This window comes from Euphorbia lathyris, chromosome 9, assembly GCF_963576675.1.
Source record: "Euphorbia lathyris chromosome 9, ddEupLath1.1, whole genome shotgun sequence".
Lineage (NCBI taxonomy): Eukaryota > Viridiplantae > Streptophyta > Magnoliopsida > Malpighiales > Euphorbiaceae > Euphorbia > Euphorbia lathyris.
In genome coordinates, this window is record NC_088918.1 from 71,367,272 (window position 1) to 71,376,512 (window position 9,241).

At 33.2% G+C, this 9,241-nt stretch overlaps 1 non-coding gene across 1 annotated transcript; it reads left to right on the plus strand.

Moving 5' to 3' along the window:
- Positions 1–5,027: 5,027 nt before the first annotated feature.
- On the plus strand, positions 5,028–5,134 carry LOC136207724 (small nucleolar RNA R71). The gene has a single exon (XR_010676853.1). It is a non-coding gene; the product is annotated as a small nucleolar RNA R71 (small nucleolar RNA).
- Positions 5,135–9,241: the final 4,107 nt, after the last annotated feature.

The following is a 9,241-nucleotide window of genomic DNA, read 5'->3' on the forward strand; positions in this document are numbered from 1 at the left end:
ACCTCTTTGATTCAACTGACAGAAATTTTAAAGAAGGAAGACTGTAATCCCTTACAGTTATTTCAATTGCAAAAAGACAAAAAATCTCAATTGAGATTTTCGGAATCTCAACTGAGATTTCCAAATCCTGGAATATGAAAAAAAAAATCTCAACTGAGATTTCTGCATATTTAATTTCTCAATAACACTTAATACTTAATGAAATCATTTTCAAAACATGACTAAATTAAAATTTTAATGTTAACAAAACTCATTCGTACACAAAAAAAATAAATATATAAAACTAAATAAAAATTAAAGTAACTAAAATAAAAAATAAATAAATTAAAATTACGAACATAAAATAAAAAAAAACTATAAATTAAAACATGAAAACTAAAGAAATTAATTTTCATAAAATTTATCCACGGATTCAATTGCTTGAATTGGAGCTCCGTCGAAGTAAATCTTGCAACGATTACCATTGACCTTAAATCGTTCGCCATTAGACTTTTCTAGCTCCAATGTTCCGTAATCAAATGTATTAATAACCAAAAATGGTCCAGCCCATCTAGATTTTAGCTTACCTGGAAATAATTTTAATCTCGAATTAAAAAGTAAGACCTTATCCCCAACATTAAAGTTTTTAATTTTGATTTTGGCATCATGCCACTTTTTAATTTTCTCCTTATAAATTCTTGCATTTTCGTAGGACAAATAGCGTAATTCATCCAACTCGTTTAAGTCAAACAAACGCTTTTTCCCTGCGCTTTGCAAATCATAATTAAGGGTTTTTATAGCCCAATATGCTTTATGTTCTAATTCAACCGGCAAATGACAAGCTTTACCATAGACTAATCTATAAGGTGTCATCTCGATAGGCGTTTTAAATGCAGTACGGTATGCCCATAATGCATCGTTAAGTTTATGTGCCCAGTCTCTTCTAGAAGACGAAACTGTTTTCTCAAGTATCCATTTGAGTTCTCTATTTGAAATTTCTGCTTGACCATTCATTTGAGGATGGTACGGTGTAGAGATACGATGGTGTACTCCGTATTTTCTCATAAGTGACTCAAAAGCTCTATTTACGAAATGGGTACCACCGTCGCTTACCATAACCCTAGGAACTCCAAATCGACAGAATATTGAATTTAAAAACTTAACAACTACTTTAGAATCATTTGTCGGGGTTGCAATTGCTTCAACCCACTTTGAAACATAATCTACGGCTACTAATATGTAATTTTTGCCAAAAGAATGAGGAAAAGGACCCATGAAATCAATTCCCCATACGTCGAAGATTTCAACTTCCAATATGTTCGTAAGAGGCATCCCATCTTTCCTTCCTATATTCCCTGTTCTTTGACACTTATCACAACGGATAATAAATGAACGGACATCTTTAAACAGAGTAGGCCAAAAGAATCCGCATTCAAGTATTCTAGCTGCTGTTTTGCTTACGCTATTATGACCTCCGTAAGCTCTAGCATGACATTCTAACATTATAGAGTCATATTCAAACTCACTAACACATCTCCTAAATATTCCATCGCCGCATGTTTTGAACAAGAATGGATCTTCCCAAAAATATTTCTTAACTTCTGAAAAGAATTTCTTCTTTTGCTGAGAAGTCAATCCATCTGGCACAACATGTGCGGCTAAGTAATTGGCTATATCCGCATACCATGGAGCTATGAAACTTTGTACTTGCATGAGATGTTCATTGGGGAAATCATCTCGAATGCCTGATGTTTCACCGATGGGACCGTTTTCATCCTCAAGTCTTGATAGATGATCGGCGATCAGGTTTTCAACTCCCTTTTTGTCTTTAATCTCAATGTCAAATTCTTGCAATAGTAAAACCCATCTAATAAGACGTGGTTTCGCATCTTTCTTAGCAAATAAATATCGTAAAGCTGCATGATCAGTATAAATGATGACTTTAGATCCTAACAAATAAGATCGGAACTTATCACATGCAAAAACTACTGCTAACATTTCTTTTTCAGTTGTGGTGTAATTTAGCTGTGCACCGGACAAAGTGTGACTCGCATAATATATAACATGAAGTTTCTTATCATTCCTTTGACCTAATACACATCCTACAGCTAAGTCACTCGCATCACACATAATTTCGAAGGGTAGATTCCAATCGGGTTTCGATATTATAGGTGTACTGACTAAAGCCGTTTTCAAGGTATTGAAAGCTTGTAAACAATCTTTATTAAAATCAAAAGTTGAATCCTTCATAAGCAAATTAGTAAGTGGTTTGGAGATTACAGAAAAGTTCTTTATAAACCGTCTGTAAAAACCTGCATGACCCAAAAATGATCTTACTCCCTTAACAGTGGTTGGTGGGGGTAATTTTTCTATAACTGAAGTCTTTGCTCTGTCCACTTCTAAACCTTTTTCAGAAATCTTATGACCTAAAAAATTCCTTCGTCTACCATGAAATGACATTTTTCCCAATTTAATACTAAATTCATTTCCTCACATCTAGACAATACTTTATCTAAGTTTTGTAAACACGCATCGAAAGAATCTCCATAAACTGAAAAATCATCTATGAAAACTTCCATTATGTCTTCAATGAAGTCATTAAAAATTGCTGTCATACATCGTTGAAATGTTGCTGGTGCATTACATAGACCAAAAGGCATTCTCCTATATGCAAATGTTCCGTAAGGACATGTGAAGGTTGTTTTATCTTGGTCATCCGGGTAAATGTAAATTTGAAAGAATCCGGAGTAACCGTCTAGGAAACAGTAAAATGCATGACCGGCTATCCTTTCGATCATTTGATCAATGAAAGGTAGAGGAAAATGATCTTTCCTAGTAGCTTTATTTAGGTTCCTATAGTCTATACAAACCCTCCAACTAGTGGTGGTTCGTGTAGGTATCATTTCACCTTCATCATTTCTTACAACAGTTATGCCTCCCTTTTTAGGTACACAATGGATTGGACTAACCCATTCACTATCCGAGATCGGATAAATGATTCCATTGTCTAAAAGTTTAGTAATCTCATTTTTACTACTTCTTTCATGTTCGGATTTAAGCGTCTTTGCCTATCCTCTTTAGGTGGCTTATCCTCTTCTAAGTGAATTCTATGCATTACTATACTAGGATTAATTCCTTTTAGGTCTGAAATTTGCCATCCCATACTTCCTATCCTATTTCTAACAACTTCTTTCAATTTTTCTTCTTGATCGCTTGTTAATTTGTTAGAAATAATTATAGGTAGAGAATCGCCTTCGCCTAAGAAAGCGTACCTCAAATGACTGGGTAACTCTTTAAGTTCTAATTTAGGGGGTGTTACAATTGAAGGCGGAACTGGTCCATCTTCTCTAATCAAAGGCTCTGGGTCCTTATCATCTAATTCCTCATCTATTATAGGTTCAATCATTTCTTCACTTTGAATTACATCATTGACACATTCCTCGACTAAATCAAGTTTCATACAAGCGAATTCCTCCATAGGGTATTTCATCGCTTTGTTCATGTTAAACTTGACCTTATCTTCTCCTATCCTTAAAACTACCTTCCCTTCCGACACATCTACTAGAGCGCATCCCGTGTTCATAAACGGTCTACCGAAAATTAAAGGGCAATTTACATCATATGCAAAGTCTAATATAACAAAATCGGTAGGAAAAATAAATTTATCGACTTTGACTAAAACATCTTCAATTATACCATACGGCCTTTTAGTGGTTTGATCCGCTAATTGCAAAACTATATTGGTACGTTTAATATCTTCTTCTAAACCTAACTTGTTAAAAATAGACAATGGCATTAAGTTTATACTTGCTCCTAAATCACAAAGACAACTTGGGAATTCAATATCTCCCAACTTACACGGAATAGTAAAACATCCGGGATCCTTGAGTTTAGTGGGCAAATTACTTGATACTATTGAACTACAGTCTTCAGTTAACGAAATGGATGAAATTCCTTCCCAACTGATTTTCTTTGAAATCAAATCTTTTAAAAACTTACCGTAGTTAGGAATTTGTGTGATTGCATCCATAAATGTCAAATTGATGTGCAAATTCTTAAGTTTATCCAAAAACGTTAGAAGTTGTTTATCATAGTCCTTATTTCGGACTTTGTGTGGAAAATGTGGTTTGGGTACAAAAGTTTTGGTACCTGCGTCAGATGGTGAATTATTTGTGTTTAAGATATCTTCTTTGGACTTTGGTAAATCAGTTCCCGGTAATGTTACATCTTTGGGCATTTCAGGCCCTTGATAATTTTTTCCTGAACGAAGAGTAATAGCCTTCACCTGCTCTTTCGGATTTTCTTCCGTATGGCTGGGAAGACTTCCCTCTTTTCGGGATGGAATTGATTTAGCAAGTTGACCAATTTGAATCTCCAAATTATGGATGCTAGATGAGTGGTTTTTAATAAGCTGATCGAATTTATTTTCGATCCGTTTAAAACCATCATCGTGATTACTTATTTTTCCACTGATAGCATCTATAAACTTGTCGATTTTAGAAGATAAAGTGCTAATCGTATCTCTTGACTGATTTTGATAATTAGTGGTACGATTTTGATTAGCACTGGCATTATTGTTACTGTTATCTTTCCAGTTAAAGTTAGGATGATTCCTCCATCCAGCATTATAGGTATTAGAATAAGGATTATTAGTTTGGTTTTGCCCTTGGACAAAATTTACATGTTCGATCTCACTCATATTTTCGTAGTCCATATCCGTTTGGACTGGATTACCATTGGTATCGCGTCGTGCCATAAACTTGTCAATTTTGTGCGATAAAGCAGAAAATTGGGCTTGTAGCATCGCGACTGGATCAAGTTCAACTATACCTTTAACTGATGGTGTGGTTGAGGATGATGGTTTTGCCACCGGCATATGTCCACGTTCCGCGGGCCACATACTGATGTTGATTGACATTTCCTCCAAAAGTTCTCTCGCTTGGGCTGATGTTTTCTTCATAAATAGCCCTCCCGACATAGCATCTAATGAACCCCTAGTTGTAAGATTTAGTCCATTGTAAAATGTTTGCATTAAAAGTTCAGCGGGTAATTGGTGGTGTGGGCATAAACGTTGAAGTTCTTTAAAACGTTCCCAAGTTTCATAAAGAGTCTCATTGTCATTTTGAGAAAAAGATGTTAACTCCTTTATGACTCTTGCGGTTTTTGCTAAAGGAAAATATTTAGATAAAAACGCTTGGGCTAATTGTTCCCAAGTGGCAAAAGTTGCGGCTGGCATAGAAGTTAACCATTCTTTGGCTCTGTCCTTCAAGGTGAAGGGAAAGAGGCGAAGTTTGATTGCTTCTGCAGTCACGTCTAGAATTTTAAAAGTGTCACAAATTTCAAGGAAATTTGTTAAGTGGGTGTTAGGATTTTCGTTAGGTAACCCGTAAAATGTTACATTATTTTGCAACATATTAAGCAAAGCTGGCTTAATTTCAAATTGGTTTGCGGTGATTCTGGGTCTAACGATACTATTGGTTACACCGGCCACACCTGGCCTAGCGTATTCCATAAGTGTTGGTGGGTCTGCCATTTTTTCTGGCTCGGTATATGTTTTTACTGGGGTCTTATTTTTGTTTTTCTTATTTTTCTTGTTCTTCCTAATGGTTTTCTCAATTTCTGGGTCTATAGGGTCTGGTACAATGCCTGAACTTCGAGAACTGCGCATGAACCTGAAATCTTGCACGAACCGAAACTACCTACAAAACAGAATTTTGAAAAATAAATAAATTAGTAAATGAAAACTATTAAATTATAAAAGTTAAAATAAGTATGTTTAAACCTAGATTTGAAATAAAACACGAAAAATTTAAAATTTTGTCAAAAATTTTGGCGTTCCCCGGCAACGGCGCCAAAAACTTGTTGAGCGATTTCCGCAAGTGCACGGTATACGCTTGTAGTAATAAAAGATATCGAACCCACAGGGAACGCTTTTTAACTAAAACTTTATTTAATTCGGTTTTAATCTCGTGTTTAGGTTTAATAAAAGAAATACGTTTAATTGATTGAATTGGTTTTGGTAAATTAGGATTAGATAGAAGGATTATATTGATTTTAGAGAACAGTTCCGTCTTTGTGGTTTTGATTACAAGACAGATATTTCCGCAATTGGAATAAAATAGAACTTATTTTCATAAAGCAAAGAAAACAACTTTAACTTTGTAAGATTATGGACATGTAACAATATAGCGATTTATTCAATTAAATGGCTTCGAACCATAGAAATCCCCCTGATGTTGAGGTGATTCCTACCTTAATCAAACTAGTATTTTATGTCTGATAAGCCGCGATCAGCGATCATGTCATCCATAAAAACTAAATCTGTCAAGTGTTCAACAAAGTTCTTATATGAATAAGATGGAATAGAACGTTTTAATAAAAACACCAATTTATCATTTTGAAAATCATTTTATCAGAACAATATCAAAATAACAACAGTAAGAATGTATTGAATAAATAAGTATATCATTAATGAAATGTGAATTTTCACAAGTTAACAGAGAAGTAGAAACTTGGATAGCATTGTAACGAAAACTTTGAGATCCGGGTCGTCAATCTTTCTCTCAAACTCCGTAGGTTCGTCAAACCTCATGCGCTTCAGCCGTCAATTCTTCTCGCTGGATCTTCGGAATAGAGACTGATCTCGTCCACTACCAGAATGAAAACTAAACTAATACTGTTTATAACTAATCTAATAACAATTCGTGTACAGCACGATTGTTTATATAGAAATGAAACCTAAACTTTCTGATTCTTTTCTGAATCAGAAACTCAACATAATAACTTCTTTCTCTAATTTCTCTAACTTTCTCCAACCTTGATTTCTTGAAATGGATCACTTATTTTATAGTTGTTGAAGGGTTGTAAATGACGGGTCGTGTCCGCTGGTGAAGGGTTGCTTTTATCCGAACGAACAGACGCGTTTTTCCGATTTAAACATGTGTTTTGTGTGCAGAAGGGTTCGCTGTCGCGATTGAGATTCTGAAAATCTCAGTCGCGACAGGGGGTATAGGGATGAGTGAAAACTTCGTTTTTCTCCCGAGCTGGCCTCCGCAAGTCGCGACTGAGATTCTCAAAATCTCAGTCGCGACAGAGAGATGTTTCCCTGTCTCTCGACTGCTTTTCGTCCTCCTTGAGCGTTCTTCTGACTGATATGCATTCTTGGTACGTTTTTTAGGTTTTTCCTCCATTTTAGCTCCGTTTTGGCTTCGTTTTCGCTCCTATTTGGATTTAACCAAATAATTAAGTACCTTTCGTCAAAGAAGTAAATAAAGACGTAAAAGTATTCCAAATGAATATAATTAACATGATTTTAATGTAAATTTAACGTATTTATATATAATATTTTAGATATATTTTGGGCTTAACAAAGAGAAATTGTGATGTTAAATTGGTTCATACGAATCCAGAAGGCAATATAATGGATTATTAATAACTTCACATAAATTCTTTTTTGAGGCCATCACAAGTGTGATGCTCTTCAAGCATTTAGGATTATTTTTGTAAGGATTTATGTGGCACTTGTAGTTCTTTTTAGTTTTTTTTTTTTCTCTTTTCTTTTAAGGGGTAATTTAAACCCTCTATATAACCCCTACCCAACAAAAAACAAACCATTGTCCACCCTTCTCCCAAACAAAGCGTAAAGGAAAAAATACAGGTTGTATTTAGCAATTAGCTGTTAGTTGATTACATTAGCTGTTAGCTGATTAGTTTTTTGGTTAACTGATTTGACTAACTGATTGTGTAAACCTATTTGGTAAAACTTAGTTGATTGTTAATAGCTGTTTTTGTAAAATGACATATAAGGACACTGTAAACTCTTTATTTGGAATTAAAGGTAATAATTAGAAGGTAAAAATGTCCTCCAAAAGAGATAAGCAATAAGCTAATTGAAAAAGTTTTTAAAATAAGTTTTTTCAAAATTAGCTTTTTTCCAATACTCTCTTCACCAAACACCGCAGTTAGAGGTTTGACTAGTGAAATTCTCTAAAATAGCTCAAACCTCTAACTTTACCCAAAAAAAACGACCACAGTAAAAATAAAAATAAAAATACAGTAGGAATTGTCTATTACTAATTTTAACAATGAGATTGACCCGTAGCTGATTCAAAAAAAATCCAAATACCCTGACTAAAACCATCTGTTTCAACAACTTTAATATCTGAAAAATTAAAATCTTGACAAAGATCCAAAGAACGACTAACAGGAAACCAAATTTTCAAAAGAACAAGAATGTGAGGATCAAACAAAGACATAAGATGAACTACATATGATTAATTGTTGTATTTCTAATATTGAATTCAATTCATTTCTATTTAATCATCATTCTGTAAAATCACTCTTTCTGCATATTTTTCAATCTTGTTTTGCATTTTCCATCTTTTGCATTCTTCAATTTGTTTTTGTTTTTGTTGTTATTTCCAACTCTTTCTTTAGTTTTAATCTCTACGGGGCAAAAGAGTGATTTTACAGAATGATGATTTAAATAGAAATGAATTGACTTCAATATCAGAAATAAAGAATAAATGAGAGGACTTATTAAAATATATTTTTTAAGAAATTAAAATGTTTTTTCAATACATTTTAGTATTTTAAAGCCCTAAATCCAAAAATTAAATTTAGGCCAAAGAAGTCTATAATACAATTATGGCTATTATACTAATGGAAATTGGAAATGATTGGGGCCATTTCCTTCGTATGTTTCTATTTGCTGTTTGCTGTTTGCTGTTTACTATTGATGATAGACGGTAGGATTAGTTGTTTTTTCTGGAAAAAAAAAACAACTGTTTTAGAATTTTACTAAACATTTTTTGTTTTCTGTTTAATATTGAAAGACAAAAAAAACAATTTCAAAAAATGAAAACAAAGGGATACTGGGTCATTTTTATGTGTATGAGAGCATACATCCCTATTAAAATAAAGGGAACCGGACCATTAATCAAATTCAATTCTTTTTCAAAATTAAAATCAAACCGAAATAAATAAGATTAATAATTTAACATAATTTAATCAATTCGGTTTGGTTACTACCGGTGGTGGTGATTGAACAAAATTTATTATAATAAGTTAAAAGATTATAATAATATATTAAATAAATAAGTAAAAACATAAAAATATAGAATAAATATTTTATAAATATATTTTTAAAAAATAACTAAACCAATAATCAAATCATTTTATTTCAATATCTAACCAAGTCAAATTAAATAAATAACCGAATCAAATTAAATTGTAATTAAATTTCGCCCAATTGAAATAAGGT